Source organism: Plectrocnemia conspersa, unplaced genomic scaffold (genome assembly GCF_051122295.1).
Source record: "Plectrocnemia conspersa isolate PC_06_02 unplaced genomic scaffold, ASM5112229v1 ptg000013l, whole genome shotgun sequence".
Classification (NCBI taxonomy): domain Eukaryota; kingdom Metazoa; phylum Arthropoda; class Insecta; order Trichoptera; family Polycentropodidae; genus Plectrocnemia; species Plectrocnemia conspersa.
Window position 1 is genome coordinate 27,817,336 of NW_028277177.1, and position 26,376 is coordinate 27,843,711.

Below are 26,376 nucleotides of genomic sequence, written 5' to 3' on the forward strand. Positions count from 1 at the left end.
TTACTACATAAAAAATGGTTATATAGTATTAATAACTAGTTAAAAAGTCTAATTTATTATATAAAAAAGGATGTTAGTATATAAAATATGTATGTTTTATACTCTACAGTCAACATAATAAATATATGTGTTAAATTTAACACATGACGTTGATTTTGTAAGTCACAGTTTTATTTAAGGTTAAAATATAAGCACCGCTTTAAATTTATAACACAGGATAAACATCAATTACAATATTTTTTAAGGCATGTTTGTTCATATTTATATATTTTTTAGATGTTTATAAAGTTACATTTATTACGATAATTATTCAGAATTCTTTATTTTAAAAGATTTTAATTAAAAAAATATTTATTTAGTAATAATTATATTAATTCAATTTATTTTAATGTGAGATTTTTTTATCGTAAAATTGACCCATTGACACCCGGCGTGAAGCATGAAAGTACGGCATAAAACGGAGGTGAAGTGTTTTAGAAATCGCATTGAACCGCCCGAGCCCCTCGGTTTGAGAGCCACTGCTCCAGAAAGCGTGTGCAAGTGAGTGCTTTGGCTGCAGCCGCGTATAAACTTGGCTACCGGCGCCTGTCGGTGACATTTGCCTCGCGAACCGCGTACGAACACACCGTTTGTGAAGAGATCGCGAACATCCCCGAGAAATCGCGAACGTTACACGGGGGCAAAAAATACTAAAAATATCTTCAACACTTTCTCAAGTGAACAGTGTAAAAAGAAAAAAATTAGCAGTCAAAATTGACAGTGAAAAAAAATCAGCAAGAAGACGTGTTAAAGTGCCGTTTCAGTTTCAGCTATCGGTGAGTAAAATATTTTTTTTAAATAAAAATAAATTATTAAAAAAATATGTTTAAATACAATTTAATAGTAAAAATGTTAGGTATTATTATAAAAATATTTTAATAACACGTGCGTAAATATAGATGTTAAATTTAAATTATTAAAAGTGGAGTTCGCGGGGTTAATTATATACGAGTGTGATTTATGAAAGTTATTAATAATTTAAAAAAATATGATTAAAAAATTTATATACATTAAATCACGATTTACGGTTTATAGATATGTATAAAAAAATTAAGTTCACGTTTTATACGCGTAAGATCGAAAAAAATCGAAGATTCTCAACGTCACATGAATCATGATCAATTAAAGTGAAATTTGCAGGATAGTCAATATTAATTAAAAATAAATAATAAACTGTGACAAGTATCAATCAAAGATGTATATTATTTGTGACGCATCAGGAAACCTGTTAGGTTTCAACGACCTCATTTTCAAGAATGAAATAAAATTTTCGTTGACGTAATCCGCGCTGGTTTAAAGTGTTTGTATTGGCATATAGGCGAAGGTTAAGTTGAAGATCAAGAATGTTGTATAACAGCGAATGCGCACGTTGTGTTCAAAAACCACCGTTTTATGCAATAAAATTGTTTATTTATTATCTTTTTGATAAAAGACACAGTTATGTTAAGAAGGTGTTTTAAAAATGAAAGTTAAAATTTACATCTTGATTGTTTTATTATGGTTTATAATTCAGGAAAACGAATTGAAATCTTGAGAGAAATTTTTATGACTAATATATTTGATATTGCTTCTAATAAATGATTTAAAAAAATATTAGTATATACGTAATTTTAAATGTAAATTATATATTAAATTTTTAAGTTTATTTGTATTTTTACAGTTGACAAAGATATTTATTATTGATTATATGGCAGAATAGAGGTTAACGGTTTAAGTATCTATAAAATGCCTGTTTAGCTTCTTTGTTAACTTTTAGATCTACCTTTTTGTCTGAAAGGTTGTAATATTACTATTATGCAGCTTAAAGCATATAAGAAAATGGTTAATTAAATGGTAATATATTTAAAGCTATTAACATATAAATATTCAAGGATTTAAAAAGTGTTGATAATTTGCATTAAAAAAGTATTATTTAATATTTTTTTGCAAAATATATAGAACATATATTTTACAAAAAGCATTTAATCGACAAATATTATTTTAAATTTTAATTATATATTAAAATAATACGAATAAACTGAGTTGTTTTTACTGTCTCTCCGCAACGTTTCGCAAAAAATTGATTGTGCAATATTTGGTGATTTAATATAAGATCTGTTTTGTCGCGAATATTTTTAATTGATATTTCGTTGCTTTTTTTTATTTATAAATAATCATTTTGTGGTTATTTGCAACATGATTTATTTCTGATTTTATAGAGTATCTGGTGGTATTTTTATTATTGTATACAATATTTGATTAATCGACGTGCATCGATCGATCGTATGTGGCTAACAAATTTTTACAGCATCTTTCTTAAATCAGAAATGTAATGCTTTAAGACAAATTGAACTATTTTATTCTGGAAAGATACTTTTTTAGTAAAATTTTGTGTATAGTCACGAAAATATCTGAATTGGCGAAAGAGTGAAAAAAATTATTTATCAAATGGTTTATAATAATTTATAAGCATACATATATTAATCTCTAATTTAGTAATCTACAGAAACACACATTACTACACGGATATGTCTATCCGAAGATGCCTGAAATAATTTAGGCAAATCGTAATAAAATTGCCGTAAAAATATTCCTGATTTAAAATTTATTTTAGGGATTTTACGAGACATAAAATTTTTGCTATGGACGTTGTCAAAAGACTCTATATTCATTATTTATATTATTTTTTTGTTGTAATTATTTACAACCGAGTAAACACAATCAACAACCACTAAATAAGACACTGGAATAACCAGTGGCATATATTTTATTAATAAAAAAATTAAATTACAGTTTACATTAAACATACATATGTCACCATGCACGAATTATTTTAATAACGATCTGGATCTAAAATAACGTAATCTGCGATAAAAAAATTGAAAGTATAATTATTTAATTATCACTAATTCCGATCTTTGAGAAACGATAAAAATCTATAGATATTAGGGTCTATATAAAATATGAATCAATATCTTTCAGGTATTTGTCATTGACTTACTACTAGTATACCGTGCTTTGATGATTAAAAGATAGTATCTTAAACGTCTAGACGATTATATATTTATCTGTGTATTTTAATTATAATTATATTTACATACCGGCACAACTTAATGATATTCAAAACAAGTTCTTCAAACAGTTTATTTTACTTTATTTTTTTTAACTAAAATTAATAATTTATTTAATGAAATGTCTTGTATTTAGTAAAAATAGTGTATAGTCGAATTATTGCTTTATCGTAGTGTTTTTTTTAAATACTAGCGTCTATATAACATAAATATTAACTTAATATATAACATTTGTAATGTTAAAGTATGTTTTTATAATTCTAAAAATGTAATTAATGGCTTTTATTTATCTTAAATACATAATTTATATATACATGGTTATATAAAAAATACACGCAAGGATCTTAAAATGATAAAAATATTAATGAACTATTTATATTGAAGAGAAATACGATATCGAAATAATAATATATTTATTGTATTTAGGTTTGAGACTTATGTGCGTTGATGTCTAATGAGCGCAACAGATTTTATCATTAACTAATTTAATATACTTTCCCCGCTTTAACATAGAATAATGAGTTATAATTATGTCTAAGCAAATCCTTAGAGATAATATTGCATAATTTAAATTTAGTTCATTAGTGCCCGAGATATAATTCGCGATAGAGTTCATTATAATGTGAATAGTGTAGCTGTACGATCTCGGCGAGATTTAAATTCTAGTCGCGCTCATTGATAAAATAAGCTTATTGTTCTTAAATCACGACATGGTTTTGCTTCTATATATTATAGAAAAACGCACCAACCGGTTGTAGGTATTCGAAGAAATTTATACGAAGAAAAGGAGCTTACGTATCGCATTTTTATGCATAAGAGCGTGTATTGAATAGCATAAAATCATTTTAAAATTAATCATATGCAAATATGATATTAAGCTATTGAGGATAGTTAATTTGGAAGAAAGTGGTTTTTTATATTTAAAAAAAACATTAAAAAATTCGTTTTGCTTAATGAGTTGACAGTACGCTCGGGCATGTGAAAATTATGGTTAGATAAATCACATGGGTGGTCTGAATGTGTTTAGGCGCAATAAGCGGTTAAATACATACCTAAAAGTCATTTTCGAATGTACATGGTTATTAATATTGCGTTTTTAGGGATCATCATCATCATTTACGGTCACGTTGCACAACGTGAGTTGCGTGCCCAAATATACGCAGAGAGATTGAAAACGAGCGTATGTTCTCGCTTACTGAAAAATTTACGGAAACATGCGTGACGGTATTCGTACAAATATTTCTATGAACAAAAATGATTCAATCAATTATAACGACCGGGTGTATTAGATTTCGTTTTCCATCTTGTCATGATTGATGCAGATGTACCTCGGATTAAATCTGTTCATTTATTTTGAGTGTATTTTTTGCCAATAAACAACGATGATCAACAAATGTTGAGTGAGAGAAAGCATTGAAAGTGTTCAATGGGTTAAAACGCATCTAAATATCGTATGTTGTGATTCTTATTACTTTTACGACACTTTCCATCGTTACTTTGTACCTTATTGCAATGCTTCAGGCTCACGTATTATATTATATGGTAGTTTCGTTATTCAAAAATCAATTTGCTGTCAATAAAATTCACGCGCGTTGTGAGGTCTGTGATCACATTAGAACATTTTTGTTTGGTAATAAAATTAAATATGGAGTGAAACATGTCTTATAGGTATATATATATATATATATGATATTTTGGTTATTTTAAAAATCTCTTTTAAGTATAATTTTATTGTTTAATATTCTAAGAAGATCAAATATAACCTTCTACTATGTTACATAATTTTAAATAAATTATGACATGTGTAGTATATAATTTTAACTAAAATATAAATACAGAAACAACTCCTGTAGCAAATCAACACCTGTTTTTTCTTATTTATTTATTTTTTAGATTAAATTAAGACCATCGTGGCTTAACAGGTTACCCCAATGCTCCACGATTTTTGAAATATAAATAGGGCAATAATATTAAATAAATTGTGTAAATATATACCACATAAACTAAATATAATACATGCATAGAAAATTTTATTACGAATGAACAGATTTAAATAGAATGAGGAAAGCGTGCTTGAAATGTTTGTAGTTAAAATAAGGCAAAATAAGATGTTTTTTATTTCATAAAAATAGATGATCTCTTATGATTCGTTATGAATAAATGTTTAATTTTATAGGTCAATTTCGTTTTGATTGCTATTTGATATTAACCATATAAATATCTAGAAACTCACATTATGGTAATTATTTTATTTATTAGTTATTATTAAACTTAACTATTTAATTAAATAGATTGAAAATTTAACTTTTTTTATTAGTTTTATAAATTTTATGTTGCAATGCAGTAATATGTAATATATAATATAAATTAAAGCTCATATATAAGAATAGGATAACAACTTCTATATATATATATTTATATTTATTAATTTATTTAGCTTAATAGCTAATCCTTACATCAAACAACTTTAAGTATATAAACATATATAAAAAATATATAAAAAATACACAACAGAAAATAAAAATATACACTAATAAGATTTAATATTATAATTTATTTTTATATGTACGAAGGTGTTTTTTAATTCCATTTAGGAAACCCGTTATATTTTTGCTTTTTCGGATTATTCTTGGAACACTATGATACAAATCAAAACCTCCGTACATAACTCCCCTAGCCATACTCATTTTCTTATACTTATCTATCTTTAAATTTTCTCTATTTCTAGTATTATATTTATGTACATCTCTATTTCTTATTAAATACTTATTAAAATATTCTGGTAACATATTATTTTCTAACTTATATATAAATACTAAAACATTCATACTCAATATTTCTTGAACATTCAACCATTCTAATCTATCAATCATACTTTTACAACTAGTTAATCTATTTTTATTTAAGATTACTCTCATTGCCTTATTTTGTAATTTTTGCATTTGTTTGTCTAATTTATTTAACATATTTAATATTGTTGCACAATAATTAAAATGGGGCAATATTATACTATTGTAATTTTTTTTTTTGTATTTATACTTAATATATTTCTTATTCTAGATAATAAACCTATTTTTCTACTAATTTTTTTTAATATGTAATTACAATGTTCTTTAAAATTTAATTTTGTATCAACAATTACTCCTAAATATTTTATATTATCCACTATTTCTATACTAGAGTTATTTATTACTATTTTGATATTATCATCTAACACATTTTTATAATTAATAAACATACATTTAGTTTTATTCTCATTTAATTTAAGTACATTATTCTTTAACTATATTTCTAATATACTTAATTCATTATTTAAATTATTGTCAATTTCTTTAATGTTATCACTTATGCAATACATTAATGTGTCGTCCGCAAATAGATGAATTTTACATTTTTTTACGTTATTAACTATATCATTAATATACAAAACCAATAACAATGGTCACAATTTAGACCCTTGTGGTACTCCATAAGACACTAATTTCATTTCAGAATATACATAATTTATTTAAACTTTTTGTTTTCTTTTATGTAATTAATTATTAAACCATCTTAAAACTATATCACTTATACCTATACTCTCCAATTTCTTTAACATTATTTTTCTGTCTATTGTTTCGAAGGCTCTCTTGAAATCCAAGAAAACTGCTCCAATGATTTTGTTTGTATTCTTAGCCAACAAGCAATCATTTATCACTACTTGTAATGCAGTTTCAGTAGAATGTTTTTCTCTGAATCCCGATTATTGTTCACATATTATGTTTTGAGATGTAATAAATTCCTTTAATTGTTTGATTACTACTTCTTCTATTATTTTTTCTATACACGGTAGCATGTTAATTGGTCTCATTTCTTCAACTTTTTTACTATTTTTATTTTAGGTATAGGTACAATAGTAGCAATCTTTAAATTTTCAGGCATTTCTCCTAAGGAGAGTGCTTTATTTATTAAATAATTTAATTTAGTTGCTATTATTTCCCAAGTTTCTTTAATTATATTTATATTTAGTTCATCAGTACTAGGTCCTTTTTTAAATTTACATATTATGTTATGAATTTCATCTAATGATACTGATTTAAATTTACTAAGCATTACAATTATTGCTTTATTGTTATATTGTACTAAATTACTAAGCCTTGGTTTTGAATTCACACTTTCTTCTATGCTCTCAATGTAATATATATGTTACATTCCTATCAACACACATCTTTTAAAATTTTTATTAAAATTAAATCTGCTTAAAAATAGAAAGTCAAAATATTTTATAAATTGTCCAAAATATTATCAAAATTTTTTTAAGAAAATATAAAAAAGGAAAAACTTTTTTTTTAATTTCATAAAAATGTATGATCTTCCAATATAAAAAAAATATACATCAATTTCAATACAATACTTGAAGTAAATATCTTATAGCAATATATGTTAATTATTTTATTATCAGTTGAAAATAAAATTTGCAAAACGCGGTTAAAAATCGGTCATATAAAAGATAATAGTGTTTGATTCTATAGTACATATTTTTTCTTTGGTTTAAAAATTGGGGTGTATTTTATATACCTTTATCTTTAGTAAAACACTATATTTATAAACATTATATTTATATTTTTTTTGATTTTTATAAAAACAGATTTTCTCATAGCATGACAATCATTATTGACAGCAAAGTGACCTGTAACACGTAACGTGATTTTCAATTATCGCCGTGTTACTTTAACTTGTGAAGAACGGCCTTGAGGCACGAACGAACCTCTCATTACAACAAACACCCAACACCCAGCACATAATTAATTGTTACACACTTTTTACTTGCGTGCTTCGAAAGATGCACCGATCGTGCCGTTTCGATTAGTCCTCGAGAAACAAATGGACTGAGGGGCTTCGATCTTATTAAATTGCATCGACCTTCAGGATACAAAGAAAAAACTAACGATAATAACACAACTATATTTTACTATGTATTTTTCAATCCATATCGGTAATTGTTCAAAATTATAGAGCGAATGTGTTACAAACGGGTCAGGCTATAATTTTATACTGAGCGACAGACTAAAATTATTAGATTAGACTATCAATGTAATTATTAATATTAGAGTCTTTGTATTTATAAATAAACCATTAAATATGTTACATTGCAATAATAATTTAATTTATTGCTAAAAACTATTTTTTTTAAATTATTTTATCGTGGATCGTGGTAATTTTTGTGTATCTCCACGGATCAGGAAAGAATAAAGTTTGAAATTACAAACATAGCATGCACAGGTAGAATGCAAAAAGATTAGCCTGATTTAAAGGAGTAAAGTACAGTTCTGTGGAACTACGCGATCTCACCTTCTCAAAGGCGTACTTCATGGCAAAAATGTTGCCATTGCTTATTTCTAAAACGGACGATAATTTGTCATAGACATGATCAAAAAAGTTTTTCCATTTTCGGTGTGGTTTATGCGCATTGATTAAAACCGACGAGCTTTACAGGATCATTGATAAGAGAATTTTCACACTCCCTAAAATAATATCGATGATATGAGATCATCATCTTCTTTGTAAATATATGTTTATTGCGATAATGTCTCGTTTTCTGTGGAAACATTAGACGAACACACCATTAATTGCGTCATAAAAAGCGGTAAGGGGTGCGTTCAGGTCGTCGCACTCATAGACTCGCGTCCAATCGAATTTCACCAACATGCTAATTAGTTAATTAATAATAAATTGATGGAATGTATTATCGTTAAACATGAATTTCGACGTAATAGTTATCTTTTAAAATAACAAAGCACTCGCTTCAAATTACGTTTTATATACATGACAACTTAGAAACATAGTAAACTGAGCTAACTGTATTTATTACATATACATTTAAGTAAATATACACACACATATTTATGCCCTATTAATTATAAAATTATATTATACTGAAATAAAATACATATAGTAATAAATATAAATTAGACCAATAAAATTAAATTGAAAATTATATTAGGACTATTTATTAATAAATATTGTATTTTACTAGGCTCTTAATACATTAACGAATAGGCATTTGCTTAATTAAAGGGCAAGGAAAGAAGCCTTTAATGGCAGTAGGAAACATAATTCAATATTAGACTTAATGCTTTAAATATATGCAACATGAAATACGATATTTTTCAGTAATAATTGCTGAGATTAAATTTATTAAATTAAAGAAATACATATTCATAGTCTTTTCATAGTCTATAAGATTTCTCTATTATATTTTTTTTAAGTCATCGATTGTATTTTTAAAATAGAGTACATGCATATGTGTTGATGTATATACAGTTTTTTTTAATTATACATCGTGACATTTGTATTTAATATAGTGATGGTCCTATATGATAATTTTAAACTGTGCTTTTTATTCACTTTTTAATTGTTGAAATGAAAATAATTTTCTTGAGTTTTTATATACATTTAATTTTCTGTGCTTAATCGTAGGCTGTTTTTGAGAAATGACGTGAAATTATTCAAGACGAGTTCTCAGAGGATTGAGCAATAATTCACCACGGCAAAATCAGTAATTGAATTCTTCGATGCTGTGGCAAAAAATCCACGATGGTCAGTTTTAAATTAAATAAAAATTACTGTTGAGTCCGACGAAAAAGTGGTATATGATGTTTTTTCGGACAAATTTTCGCAATAGGAATAAACGTAAAATAGCTAGGGGCAATAATTTTGATGTAGTATGTGATGTATCAGATCTAAAATTGAATCTTATAAACCTACCTCAATCTGAGTTCAATAAGTCCAGGCCGGATTTATGATAGAGTAATATATTATCTTTTTGTTTTCTGAAATTGTTGCTGTACAGCCTCAGATGTTTCCTTTTGTTTCAAATATGAGTTTTCTAGACCAGTATTCTGTCGAGATGAATTCTTAAATATTTGCCAGAGTAATATCCATTTTTTTGAAGGAATACTGGAGGACTATCTTGATATATAATAAGTAAATAAATAAATAATATTTAATATGCCGTATATCATCACAGTCTTCTTATACTGTCAACGAAGCAACGCATTACCATATGTCATTTTTATTGCAAATTATCCCAATACAATGACAAGCACAGCCGTTAGCTATAATTTTGCATTGTTCGTGAATTGAATTTGTAACTGGAAAATTGAAATTTTGCATTTGTACGCAAATAAATACAAACAGCAAATCACAAACGTAAAATTTTCTAGGAAGTTCACAATAGCCCTTGGCTCTCGAATGATTTTACTAGCTGTTACTTCTATAATAACAGTCGTGCTTATGACGTTGTTTACGGTCGTAATTTTACAAATACAATACAATTGTTGGCAGTGTAATAAAAATATTAATCAATGGCGCTGTGTACCTTTTGGCCCTTTTGTCGACTTGCCGTCTGGATCGAATCGGAAAGCATCCGAGAAAGAGATCGCTTCCTGGAAAATTGTGCGACTTTCGGTCGGATGTTGAGTCTAACAACCGTTGCGACTCAATTAGGCTTAATAGTAGCGATGCTTTTTGGTAAAACGCATAGTTGTTAACCCCCGAACGACCGTGGGAAAGTGACGGATTAAAAACGGCTGGTTAATTTGACGCGGTTAAAGGCGTTACCGGGAAAAATGTGTCACTTTTAAACGCGATTAGCTGTTATACGATATCAATTAAAGAATTGGAATAATAATCAAATTTCTAACAAATCTCAGCATAAAGATACTTTTATTTCAAATTTATTAAACTAACAATTTTTTCGCTATCGATTTTTAATAAAATATTTTACATATTAATATAATATATTAAAAATACATAGGGTTTGTGTTAATTGGGTCAGTAATTTTGTTTGATTTTGGTTAATACTAAAATTAAATTGTCAATAATTTTTAATATATGTTCAATTGATAAATTAATAGTAATTATACTAAATAGGTTGTTTAAGAAGTAAATTGCTAGTTATATTGGTTGATAAAAATTTAATAAAATGGCTTCATTAAAATAAAAAAAACATATATTGATACAAAAATCACTTCGAATGGTATCAGTAGTGCAAAATAAAAATAGTCACTATAACTGGTAAATAGCCACAAACGAAGCCTTTGTTATTAATTTACAGTTTGTTAATAACAAAGTTACTAAGAATTAGTTATAATTGATATTAAATAAAAAAAAAAATTTAATGCATTTATCAAAGCAATGTATTAAAAAAAATAGCTGAAAACAAATTATAATATAATATCTCTCTTATACTGATATTGAATTATATTATTTATTATATATTATAAAATCAGAATTAAATTGCTATTTATTGATTATTACAAGTATAAAAAATATTTTTCAAAATAAAATAAAATGCTAATTAAGATTAAGCAACTTATGAAACTTTTTTTTAACTTAAATAATCAATATAAAGTTTTATTATTTTGAAAAATAAGGTAAATAATATATAATTTTTATGTCAATACATTTTTTTAATCTGCAAAGAAATAATGTTGCCATATGGAATAAAAATCTCTGATATTTAGCTCATAAAGAAAAGCATGTGTTGATTAAATAATTTTACGCATTCAATTAAGTTGCTCGCAGAGCACGTATAAAAGGGTAGACATATGCTTATTTTGAGAGGCAAAAATCACCAGATTTTTAAGAATTGCAATCTTAACAACTATGTATATTTTAACTTTTTATTTATTTATGACATGAGTTGAATCTCTTTATTTATTCGGGATTCCCTGCATATCCATTTTTCGCATGCTATAAAAATTAAATATTTTATTTTACATTAGGTAAATATGAACAGAAACTGAGAATTTAAATTACTAACAAAATAATAAACATAAGCTAACAATACAATTTAGATTCTGAAAGGAATTACTAATTTATTTTTTAAAAGTAAAAATAATTTTTTGAAACATAAATATTAAACTTATGTTAACTTTTACATATTTTTTGTGGTATTTTTATAAAATGTAAATTACTTTTTATTTATATAATGCTTTATTTAATTTACATAGTTCAATCTAAATTAATGTGTATTAAGAAGTTCATTGTTAAATTAAATATATTAAAACATATATCATAAATTATTTGTTTATGTGTTTTAACTATAAAGATTACCTTTTTTGTTTAAGTGTTTTAAGTATAAAGATTCATTGCTTTAAAATATTTTTTAATGTCCCAAAAATATATAATCTTAATTTTTTATTTGTATATTTTATATAGCAATATTGTAACAAACACAAAATTAAAAACATAATATAAGGAAGGTGTTTTTTTATTATATTGTTAAAATCCAATTAATTTTCATTATTGCGGATTCTTCTAGGAATATTATTATATAATATACATGTATTAAATTTACACTTTTGTATAACATTCCCTTGGCTATACTTATTTTCTTATATTTATCTACCTATATGTATGTAGATTATATTTTTTTATGGTATTGAATCTATTTACAATAATTATATATTTTTTTACTAACTACTTATTTAAATACTCTTTTTTATAACTTATAAATAAATACTAAAACAATATTTTCTTAACATTTAACCATTTCAATCCCTAAATTATATTTGTACAATTAGTAAATTTATTTTTATTTAAAGCAATTAACTTTATCGTTTGATTTAATTCATATATATAATTTTATATACAAAATAGTTAAACAAAAATGAAAGTAAGATAATTTAATACTTCTGCAGTTTTTTTTTGTCTATTTTATATTATAGACATAATATATTTTTCATTTTAGCCAATAATTGTGATTCTTCTATTTTTTATTATTTACTCTATAATAAAATTATTTAAAAAATATATATTTTATCTGTAATTGCTTAATAATATCTGATATTACTAACGATTTCTGTAATATTAATGATTATATATACAACTAATTATATAATGTTATCAAACATATCTATAAAAATAAATTTTACACCTTTCATCTATTTTTTTAATTAATCAGCACGAGTCGTATAAGTCGCTGATAATTGACCTGAAAGACCTGGGTTAGAATCTTGTATAGATCTTAGTGTTTTTAAATTTATATCGTGTCTAGAAGATCAGAATTAGTAATTATTATATTATCATAATTTTAACCTATCATTGCAGATCATGATAACCTAGTTTTGCATAATCTCTCGGATAAATCGTACATGTTAGGTATTGAAAATTCTCTAATAGTGAGATATTTTAGCTTAGAGTATTAAAAAAAAAGTTTAAGTGCATCATTCTCAAATAAAATAATTTATTTATATGATTTATCAAACATTTATTCAGCACCATCACTAAAACAATACATTGTTGTCTGCAGACATTTTTCTATATTACTTATTAAATCATCAATAAATATTAATGGTCCTAATTTGAACTTTTGTAGATCATCGTCAGATAGTATTCTCTCTTTGGAATAAGCACAATCAATTTACCTTTCTGCTTTTTATTATTAAACTGTCTTAAAATTATTTCATTATACTAACTTCTGTTTAATGTATAATACAACATAAGAAAAATCCCAATTGATTTATGTATTTATTTTAACCTAAATTAATTGCTGCTATTTATTAATTAATTTATATTTTATCTAGGTCTCAAACTAGTATCATTTTTTGTCTTAAATAGCGGATAATTTGCTGATAGTTGTATCAAATAAAAAAGGTTCTATCGGCATTGTGTGGTGAAAAGATCGATTCGGCTTTACCAAAAGGGCGTTCATAATTCGAAACGTTTCGACACGATTGAATGGCAGCATTTTAGAAAAGCTAACCGTATATATGCAGACACATAAAAGTATAATATAACATAATCACACATGAACGCGAAATATTCGCATTATGCGGTCAATTTAGCGCGCCTGTTACACGCGAACTGAACGAATACAATATAAATATAATGCGAGTGTTGTTTATTCTGTGAAATTGCCATTATGGCGCCATTATTATTGTGCAGTAATTTCTAATTGAATATTTATGTGTTAAGATTTATTCTGAAGAGTCTATTCACAATGATAATGTTTATGCGGTATAACGCTTCAGAGTTGTAATTGTTTTTTGTATGGATAATTTTATGTATTTATTTGATACCGTAATAATACGGTAAATATTATGAACCTATTATATAATTATATTTTTGTATAAATTATATAGACTTATTTATTTTAATTAGGGTTAAGTTGTGATTTATTTAAAATTATACATATTTAAAAATAATATTTAAAGCAACTATTATATGTAGATACATATAAAGTTAACATTTTAAAACAATTAATAATCAATATTATATTTTTTAATATTTTTAGCAAACATTTTTGTATGCCAAAATATATGCAATTAGACCAAGCTTATGTTTAATAAGTTGTAATAAAATTAATATAAAGTTAAACTTTATTATCAGATTATTTTTCATGTGTAATCTTGGTATTGAATAAAAACTTAGTACAAAAATTTCTTCCAAATATTAAAAAGCGTGTCATAATTGAAATCTTCTCAAGCAGTTAATCCATTGCATGTCTAATGCATTTTTCCATTGACAGATTATCCATGTTTCAGTACATTGACATTGATTTTATCGCGTCTGGAAAGTTCAACATATTGTAACATTGTACTGTGCGAATCGAATGATAAATTATAATTGATACAAGAAACGCTTGTCGAAAAGTGAACTTTAAGACAATTTTTTGTTACATTTTTAACAGAGGTCGTCAACCTATTTTCTATTTAAAAAAATTCTCGCTGTTTCGATTGGAATTCGGCCCTTTTGAGATTAGACAATACAATAATATATTTTTTTAAAGATATTTTACGGGCCTCAAGTTCATAGAAATAAATTTGAGATACTTATCAAGTGTTTCGAAACAAAAGTGGATTATAATCATTATATGATAATGAATATCATTACTGTGAAATAAATATCACTTTACCCTATGCAATAAAATGCTGACTATAATACGTTTTTTAATTGGCAAATCATTGTGCTATTTGCACTAAATTAAATAAAAAATATTATTCTTTCAAGATATCCTGTTGGTTTACCGAACAGTTAGCTGGTTAGGCTACTGTCTTTTTCGTTTGTATATTTTTCTAGCCTGTAAATGCAGATGTGACAGGTGTGTAGTTAATGGACGTGGAAAGTCGCAATCGTAGATGTTCGATCGTGTATATGTCGAAGACACGACAATAAATCGATACGCACTTGACATTTTGTCGAGTGCGTGTCGATTTGCACGTTTTCTTCTATGTATTGCTCACTCAGCGGTTCTCAAGACGTGTGACAATGTGTCTGATCAATTCAAGTTTTTTATTTTTTTTTGGCAAAAATATTTAAGAAAAATCTTTTTCAATATGTTGTTTTCTTTCATATTTAAAAAATAATTTTGTATACTTTTTGTACAAATATTTTATCTGTTTTATGAGTTTTTATATAGATATTGTCGGTAAAAATATATTTTATTTGAAGCACATTTTTAACTTACATTATAGATAGCAATACATACTTTGACAAAATACGTTTACAATAGCTGTGCTAAATAATATATTTTAAAACATAATAAAACTAAGGTATTTTTTTTGGTTGAACTCAATTATGAGTTTATAACTTTTAAATATAATTAATATGTTTATATGTAATAAGAAAAGTAAAATATTATTTAACAATAATTAACTAGTAAAATTCAACTAAAAATTAATTATAAGCTTTACATTATAATATAGATATTTAAAAGTCATTTTTCTCAGAACATTTAAAATTTTGCATTAAAATTATGAACGTTTAAAGTAAAAAAGGCAAATATTTTTTATTAAAAAAATAAATAATTATTTGCAGCATATTGAAACCTTCATTAAAGCTTATTTTTGAGCTTTGAGATTTACATTAAAATTATGGATGTTTTAAGTTTAAAAAGAGAATACTACTTATTAAAAATAATAAACTAAATAAAGATTAATTATAGTTTGCATTATAATTATCAAAATTTACAGTTAAAAAAGTGTTTTTTTTTTTTATTATTATTAATAATTTACTATTATTCTTACCATATTTAAAACTATCATAAAAATTTACCTATGAGCTTTGAGTTTAACAATTTAATTAAAAATGTTTTAAGTTAAAAGAGTATAATATTCTTTATTTAAATTGCTGGAAAAAAATATTTTCGCTAAAATATAAATATGTTTTTAAATGAAATCTTGTATATTAGCTATTATATTTAAACCCTTTTAATTAGTGCTTTGGGCAGTGACTAATACTAGAAAGAATGGATTTAAATCTTGCATTAATCTCTGTGTTTTTCTGTATATATACGTGTCTTGGAAATCAAAATTAGTAATTATTATATAATTTAAATTTTGATCGATAATCACAGATCTGGTTTTTCTAGATTTTCCTAATCTCATGGATGAATATGGTATAATACCAGTTAAATATAATTGAGCTAAGTGTAATCATAAGCTGAAAAAATAGTTAATATTGAATTAAATATGTGTTAACCCTGTGGTAATGTTTAGCCTATAACGACTTTTAATGGCAATGGAAAATTTACAATAATTTATATTTCTTTAAAATTCTTCAGCTCATAGAAACTATCATGTATGTACATATAAATAAAACACTTATATTATAATAAACTATGATTTGTAGTTATAGCTATAGCTTGGTAATGTCTTAATTTGAGAATATAAAGATATTGTCGGTTTTATTTTATAAAATTTTGCTTAAAAATATTGAAGAAATATTTTAAATTTATTATAGTAATTAAATTCAATATTTTACATTTGAGTCATTTTGTGTATTTAATTTATATCTAGATTATTAATATTTAATTATAATTTTTAAATTTTATTATTATAACGATTTTAATTTTAAAATTGCTAGAGAAGTTTTGATACCTTATGTATAAAACTTGCTAAGGAAAATCGGGAAAGAATATTAATAAATTAAATACATATATTTAATTTATAATATTTTGTGTATTTAATTTATGTTTAATTATAATTAATATAATATATTAGATGTCTAAATTTTATTTTTGTAATTCATAGCAAAGTTTTTAATTAATAACAATTAAATATTATTTTTAATATATTTAGGATTTCACTAGAGCTTAATTCAAAGCTTTGAGCTTTATATTATTATTGATATTTAAAGTTTTAAAAGAAGCGAATATTTTGCTTAAATAAAAAAATGTTTTTATAATAAAATCTCGTACATTAGATATCAACACTCTTGACCAGTGGTAAAGTCTATTATTAACACCAGAAAGACTTGTGTTTTTTAATTACAAATATGTCTTAAAGATCAGAATTTGTAATTATAATATAGTTATAATTCTAATTGATTATTATAAAAAATAATATGATGATTTGAAACAGTTTCTTTGTAAAAGGTCTTATTAAGAAATTCTTAAGCAAGTGATATTCTAGTCATATAATATGTCTGTTAAGCATAGTAGATAAAGCAATATATTATACCGCAAATCTTTCAACTTTTTAATGGTTTTTGACCGTTTTAATTGATGACGTACAGGAACCGGAAATTGCAGTTTTTGGGGCATTTTGTCAATATCTTGCCAATTACTTTTAGCTGTAAATAGCAGACATAAAATAGATTTGGAGCGTAATTTTTGTCTAACAATTTTTTTTTTGTTATTGCATGTTACAAGACGATCGATAAATGGATCTTTCATCTTGCGTGAAAAAAATGCAAAACAAACTTCATTAGAACTATTATTTAGCTTTTATTCAGTTTTTGCAGCACCCATTTATTAGGATTTTATTTATTTTCTTAGCTATTGAATTACCATTGCACCGCACGTTCTTTAACAGTACAGTTTAATTGTACTTTTTGCTACTTTATCGCCAGTTTTGAACTCATACAAAAGATTTTAATTGCTTTTATCCGAATTTGAAACATTTAAAGAACCGTATATTATTTTGGGTTACCTGTGTATTAAATATTTGCTTTGAATTAAAAAAAAAGTATTTATTGCTAATATATTTAAAGTGTCATTCGCCCACTTTTAAAACTGCGTCAATATTTTATTCATATTTTGGAATTTCACCAAACATCTGCCCACAGCTTTCGCAGCAACATAACGGGTGATTCAACAACTATTAGCTCACTCTCCGTTTGCTCTCTGGCAAAAAGCATTACGGCGTTCATAAATTCGATTATATTGAATGCGTATAAGCGGAATTTCTCTGTACGATCGACAGCACGTAACCCTAATGATACATAAATTAAGCGGCGCTATGGTGTCCCATCGCAGTTGATCGATGATCATAGCATGGCCAGCTTTCATATTTGAGTCAGGAGGCTGTTTGCTTTATAAATCGCCCATACAAGAAGTGGCTCGCGTGCCCACTATAAAGAGGACTTCTGGCTGCGGTTGGCCCTTGCGGGAACGATGATGAATGGACCAACCAGATGGAGATATAAACGATCGTTTATCATGTGAGACCGATCCGATTCGTGATGATTGACGGTGATGGCTGACGTACGACACACTCAGTATGTTGGCAATATGTCAAATGGGATGGATCTAAATAGTTTTATATACAACTTACATATATGGGAATTGCGATGACTGTAAACCGAGGTGGTTTTATTCCAATTATTCCAAGAATTGTTGTTTCCAGTATGGTTTTTATCATGTGAAGTAGTTGTATTACACTAAATATCTTTATGCATTTACATGATTTAATCAGTCAATCTGTTTTTTTTCAAGTCAAACGTTACAAGTGTATTTATATGAGAAGTGTAATACAATAAAGCTTAAATGTAATACAAATATAAATTAAATTATGCAATTATACCTAATTAAAATTAAGCACCTCAAACAGCAAGATCTTTGAAATAGTTATACATTACACGACATAATTAACTGTACGCACTGTTCGCAGCAGTTAAGTGCATTCTGAGCGTTTCTCGAATTGAATAACCAACATTTAGTATTTCCATAAATATATATCACATTCTCGGCTGTAACGAGGTGCAAACCACACTCGAGCCTCTTCCATTAAGACATTATTTATACAACAATTTCAAAACGTCCATCCGTACACGAATAGTATGTGTTATAGGTATAACCATTGAAATAACCGGCGACACGACAGGGGGGTCAGAAAAGAACCGGTTAATCGGATTCCGCGGATTCGTTTTTGTCCCAAGAACTACATTCAGGATATGTATGTAAAGCGATCCTGTGTATTGTGCTGATAAATGATGCATTAGATGCAATAAATTTGCATCGCGGTCATAATCGGGAAGTTGAGTTAGGGTTAACCTTGGGAGTTAACCGGTCGGTTAAAGCGACGGGGGACTTGTGTCTCGAGACGCATGAGTACAGTGATTGTAATAATTATCGTTACATAGAAAAATAGTATAAAATGCAGCAAAATTAAAATATCCACGGCCCGCGGCCCGGATGCGACTCTTCAGTAATATATAATATTATAATTATTTCAGTCCTGAAGAACGGACAAAAGTCCGTTCTTCAGGACTGAAATAATTATAATATTATATATTATTTACTACTGCTTTTAATTTAATTTAAATAATAATAAAACTCGCCATTAATCATAGGTATAAATCATTTAATATCTATTAGAAGTTCAATGGTTTAAATTCTATAATATCTTATGTTTTATAACGTCTGGGAGATAGGAAGTAGATTATATTTAATTAGGTATTACTACTTCGCAATAGCCAGAGTTTACATATATCAAGGCTAATGATTTATATTATCAATATTTGTTCATAAAGATTTAAAAACTTTCATAATAATTTATTGATAGTAAAAAATTATAATTAAAACGCTAAAGAAAATATAAAATAAATATAAACAAAATAAGCATCGATGTATTTTAATACTGAAGTTAGTTTCTTAAGTTAGATAAAATATTATTATTATTTACATAATTCTAAGTTTTTGTTTATATTTATTTTGAAGCAAAAAAAGATTTAGGTAATCGAATAGGGTATAACTATTTTTGAGAATATCAATGTTTTCAAAGTGAAATTTTCTACTTATGATCTTAGATATAGCATATTTTACGAAATTATGATTAAATCTGTTGTTTGTGTTTATTTTAAAGTAAAAAAATATTGAATTAACTTTTTTCAACTTTAGTTTAATTTTTTTTTTTTTTGTAGTATTTTTCAAACTCTATACATTTTTGAAACTAATGAATATGTAAATATTATGGTTGTTATTAAAATTGTTATTAAATATAATTTAAAAATAAGTAGATTTCGATTTTTTTTTTGTTTTCGTTTATTATTATATTATAATACCAACAAAAATATATAGTTACTTTTCTAAACTTTACTATAAAAAAGGTAAGGCTTACTACTTTCTTAATTATCAATATACATATTTATAATTATGAAACCAAATATGAATTAAGATGTAACATGTTTCAAAATTATATGTTTTGCTTCCTTAATTTATTATTTATTAACTGTTGTCTTTGTTTATATTAAAGTTAAGCATATTGAATAAATTTGTTTGAGCTTAACTACAGTTTTAATATTTGTGTTTGTAGATGGAAAAAAACGGTATTTAACGGTATTTAAATATTTGAATTCATATTTTAGAAAGCTTTACAAAATAACATTGATAATATAATGTAATATTCTTAGTATATTATTTTAAATACATATTTAATTGTTTTGATATATTTTTAATATATACTATTTTATTAGAGAAAAAAATGTTTAAAATTTTATGTTGCTTTTTTAACTACAAATCATTTTTTGAACTATTTTATTCGTATGATTTTTAATTCGTATGATTTTTGTCTTTTTTCCATCTATGTACAAAATAAAAATAAAAATATTTTTAAGAAAATTATTAACGCATGCAATAAAGGGTTAACTGTATTTAATTTTAAGATTTAAAAAAAAATATTTTGCTAATATTTATTAACAGTTTTTTTATTTAAAATTTTGTAAGTAGAAAAAATAATATTTAAACCTTAATCTCTATCCATTCCTTAAAATTATAAATATGTAAACATTATAATTTATATTTTATAGAAAGCGCTGCAAAAAGGCGTTATTAATGTTCCGATTATCATAAAATATTTTATGTAAAATTAACTACTATTTAAATATATTTTTTTATAAAACATATATTTTGATATCCAATTATTTCTTTAAGTACCTTTTTATTTTAATTTTAAAGTTATTTTAGAAAATCATTTTTAATCCTTAACTTTAGAGTTATTTTTTTTTTATAATTTTTCTGTTTTTATTTTATAAATTAGAAAGTCAATTTTGTTTTAACATAAGATCAACTATGTTTGGATACGTTCATATAAAAAAATATTTTTTAAGAACTCCTATAAATATACGTTTTTATTTTAATGCATATGATAAAAAGCTTCATGCAAACTTATTGTTTGTGTTAGGATACTTACTTTTTTTCATACATACATGATGTTCTTTATGAACTTAAGTATCTTATTTATAAATATTTTATTATACTCAATATCTATTTAATTATATAATATTATAATAATAAATTAAAATTATTTTGCAGTATTAATTTTTGATTCTCAAACATACATATTATTTTTTATAATATTAAGTATACATAGAGAGAATATTTTATATAAGCTGTATATTAAGCAATTTTATTATTATTATTTTTAGCGTTAAATATCAGAACCGTTTTTCAAAACATTTCGAAACATCGCTCTAGATAGTTATTAGCCACTCAGCACTCAAACTGATAAATAATTAAAACTGCACGTTATATATACATATATATATATATATATATATATATATATATATATATATATATATATATATATATATATATATATATATATATATATATATATATATATATATATATATATATATATATATAAAAAATCATATTATAAATATTTAGATATTTTTTTTATAATATATCTTTAGAATATACAGATATTCTCTGAAGTTTTTTTATACAAGATACGTGAGATTAAGAAAATACAGTAAAATCTAATATGTAATAATCGATCGGAATTATAATTATATAATAATCACAAATTCCGACCTAATAACTGCGATAGAAATTTAAAAACATACAAGTTTATATGTGAATTTTTTTTTAATATTTTGGGTATTATTCACATACTACGCCACTGGTCTTTCTTTCTGGTTAATATTAAAAAAATATGTGAATATTTTTTTATGTGATAAAAATCAATTTATTGCATAATAAATAATAAAGCAAAGCTTCAAGTATACAATCAATGGAAAAACCTATTTATATTTTTACTGAGACAATTAGCAAAAATCACAGTTAAATATGAGTATATTTTTCAATTTAATGTATAATTTGACTTCATTTAAATTATTCATGACGATATTCTTTCGCTAGATTTGGAAAACCAAGGAAAACCTAGTTTATGATGATCGATGTAAATTATAATTAATTACATATTTATTCCAAATTTTTTTGACAAAAGCACTAATTTATTTCCTAAGACAGAGTTCTAGGTAAATTAAATATGACAACAATGAAAATTTTAGCAAAAAATATAGATAGATACGAATTAAAAGTTCAGTTTAATGCATATTTATTTACATCAATGAATATTAAATATATATTAGCAATATTAACTATCATATATCTGATGATATTTTTGTTATTGTATTTTTAGAACATAATTGAAACTAAGGTTTAATAACTATTATTTTGTTTTTTTGTTGTTGTAAGACTAATATAGCTGAAATGATTTGTAAAAACATCATTTATTAAAACTATTTTTCACTATTATGAATTTATATTTGGAGTTCCTTAGACTAGAAAATTTCTGTTCTTTGTATTTGTTATATTTATATACCTATATAATACAGTAGTGGCCTTAAAATAAAATAAGAGAAACTAGCGTTAATAATTTATATATATATTTTATATAAAGAAATATCTTTTGGAATAATAGGCATAAAATAATCATTAAATCTGCCATTAAATAGCTTTAAAGGAATAATAATTTTAAAATAAAAAATGTCGGTATATTGTCTTAAATAATAAATCTATTTTCAAGAGACTATACACTAAATTGTTTTGAATGTAGTTAATGATATAGTTATAATGATATCTCATGAAAATCTCATTAAAACGATAGATATAAGTGATTAGATGCAGAAAAATACAATGCCATATCTGATCGAACGTATAGAAAGCGTATAGTTTTTTTCGCTCACCTGGGTGGGTGATCTCCATTTTTGGATTTTTATGCCAACCAGACCCTGACCGCCGTTGATAAGTGGATATACAATTTACGATTGTCTCTTTGTAGTATAACCCACGCTCTTGTAGCATAACGTTACTTGGCTTTAAAAAAAGCGACTAGCATGTCTCTGCGGAGACATTTCTCCTTTTAATGCATGCACACAAGAGCCTCGAGATGAAGAATGGTTAGTGTGAGCCATAATGAAGCATGGGTAGCGTAATTAATAATGGCAAATTCCCTTTCGTGTTTTCAGATTAGCGATCCGGTCCCACGGCCACAAAAGCTCGGAGCAACCTATTAATTTTCTTCCATTTCCATTTTCTCAACCGGTCAACTGTGTAACCGAGGGTATCATGACCGGTTATCGTCACAGTGGTATTGTCATATATCTGTCGGATTTATGGCTGTTATCCACTGTTGGTGTTTTAACCGTGTGCATAAATACATGGTATGGCATAAAAGTCACTCGACTGAGTGACTGAAACGCAAGCGATTAACACGGTCGCTTTATTCACAACAACACTACAAGGAAAATGACAACTATTTTATTAACTACAGTATGAACAAATTTCTTAGCTCAGCTTAACGTTGACTAAAATTGTTTTTTTTTGTATTGTTTAAAACAATATTTTTAATTCAATTTTCATTATCTTAAAATATTATTCTAATCATTAATAAATTACATATAAGTAACTTGTTTAAAAACAAACATACTTGCACTTTCTAGATAGGTCAGCTGCAGACTTATTCTTAGAAAAAATCGTGTCTATTTTTTAATAATAATATAAGAGAAATGATATTTTTTCTGTATTAATTTAAATCCACTAATATATAGTGTAAGAGAAAAATTGTAATTAGTCTGTATACTCTACTAGCATACCTTACATACAATACGATCTATATATCGACTGTGTCGTGTACAAATTGTCTGCAATCAACAAAACGATCCTGAACGGCGCCATTACCGACAAATTAGATTTAGAAACCTGCATGTGAGAATTAGTTTTTTTTTCTCATATCCAATAAACACACTCCGTCGAGCTAATGAAAGACACGAATATACAAATCGAACGAAAGAATCGAATATACAGGATCAACGTCCTGTGACTTATTTAGAAGAGTGCGAAGTTCAATTCAAAGAATATAACACGCCGATGTAAAGGAAAAAAAACACATCTCATCTATTTTATAAAGGTGTAATAAAATCAGACGAATCGCTTCTTACGTACTATACAAAAAATGTTGAGAGTCTTTGATATAAAAAAAATAATTTGTATGCATGAATGATGTGTTAACAGTATTGAGTCGAGTTGTAATTGTTGACGCGTTAAATATTTCATATAAAAAAACCGTTGAATCATTTTCAAATTATTTATTTACACCTTTTTTTTATTCACAGGTAAAAATATCTAAATTTGTGAATGTTAAATTGCTTCTTTTTGTTACCGTAACATTCAATAATGGCAATTTGCGTTCATGGATCGTAACCTAGCATCGGTGGCTTAACGACCTTTGCGTAATTAGATCTATGGGTATGATTTGTATATATGAAAAAATACATGTCTATGTATTAATCTCTCGGTCAATTTGACGGCGCCGGGGTCGTCAACCGGCGGTACTCTATGGCCGCGAAAATCACGCGAAGGTCGAGGATCTCTGTTTTTATATTACAGTATCAGACATCTGATTAATAATGTATGAACTATTTATATCACCTGTGTAAAATAATACACATAATAAATAAATCAGCTGTGATCTTTTCATGTTTAATTATAAAAAAATCAGTACATAATTCAATTATTTTAAAATATGTAGATATTATTATTTATGTGAAATATGGGTTTTTAAGGTTAATATTATATAACCAGCATGATAGACCATGTATAAATCGGCGACTAACACATGAATTCCATATGGATCGTAGTGTCTAGGAGATCAGAATTAGTGATTAATATATAAATTTTATTTGGATCGATTATCACAGATTATGTTTTCCAATATTTTTCTAATCTCACGGATGAATATGGTTATAAATAATTAAATTAAAATATGTATCTTGATTGTAAACTGAAACGATTATTAAGCTAGATGTAAATAATATACAGATTAGTAGTAATCGATTGTGTTATGTAACAACATAATATTTGCAATTAATATATAGTAATATTAATATTGTTATAAATAATATATATTTATGCCTGGTAGATCTGTCTAATAAATAATATGATTGCACAATTATTATACATATGCTAAAAATTAGGTGTTAGTGTTGGATGGCGGTGTTTTGAGATACAAAAGAATCAAGATGAGTGTACGATTTATTAGAAAGCTAATGTTAATACGTTTTCATGAGCATCTTTGGCAAATGGTGAATGGGTTTATTTTGAATAATTAGGACCTATCTAGCAACTCTGTTTTTTTGCTGTTTTTTCAGTAGTATTTAATATTTATTAAATTATTTAATTTAATAATTATTAAAAATTAATAATTTAAATATAATTGAATGTTCACTAATTGATTTGCATTTTAATTTAATCAATTAAATTATTTTTTCTACTTTCTTTAAAGTTTATTCTAAATTAAATACTCTTATCTGATTTTTCAATCTTATTCTTGTAGAAACTTGCTAGTTTTGAATTAAAAAAATAATAGGTGATTTTCGATATCACTCAAAATAATATTTTTTTCCCGCTTAATATGTGTTCCATGGAACTATATAAGTAATAGTCCAAAGGAGCAAGGTCTATTGAATACACAGAATGCATTAATACCTTCCAAATAATCTTATAGATTTTATCACGGCGTGCATTGTCGTGCAGAAGAATCACTCGCTTTTGATTGACCAAATTCAGACGTTTATTTTGAAATTTCTCATTATCAATTGCTGATAATAAACTTCTGCAGTAATTCTTGAGCCCGGTTTTAGTAATTCATAATGAAGTGTCCCTTGGATATCCCATCAGACGCACAAAATAAGTTTCATTTCTGGTTTAACTGCGTTCAAAAACTTTTTGCTCTTATTTATTTCTTCGCTAATTAATTTATTATATTGTCGGAATTTTTTTTAAAATTCG

General features: G+C 25.4%; 1 protein-coding gene across 1 annotated transcript in view; it reads left to right on the forward strand.

Annotated features, from left to right (window-relative positions):
- The first annotated feature begins 551 nt into the window (after positions 1-551).
- The window catches only part of LOC148227754 (uncharacterized), a 60,618-nt gene continuing 34,793 nt past the window's right edge, over positions 552-26,376 (forward strand). Inside the window, exon 1 of the mRNA XM_088201761.1 lies at positions 552-815. The gene's annotated coding sequence lies outside the window, so the exon portion shown is untranslated. The remainder of the gene's footprint in view (positions 816-26,376) is intronic.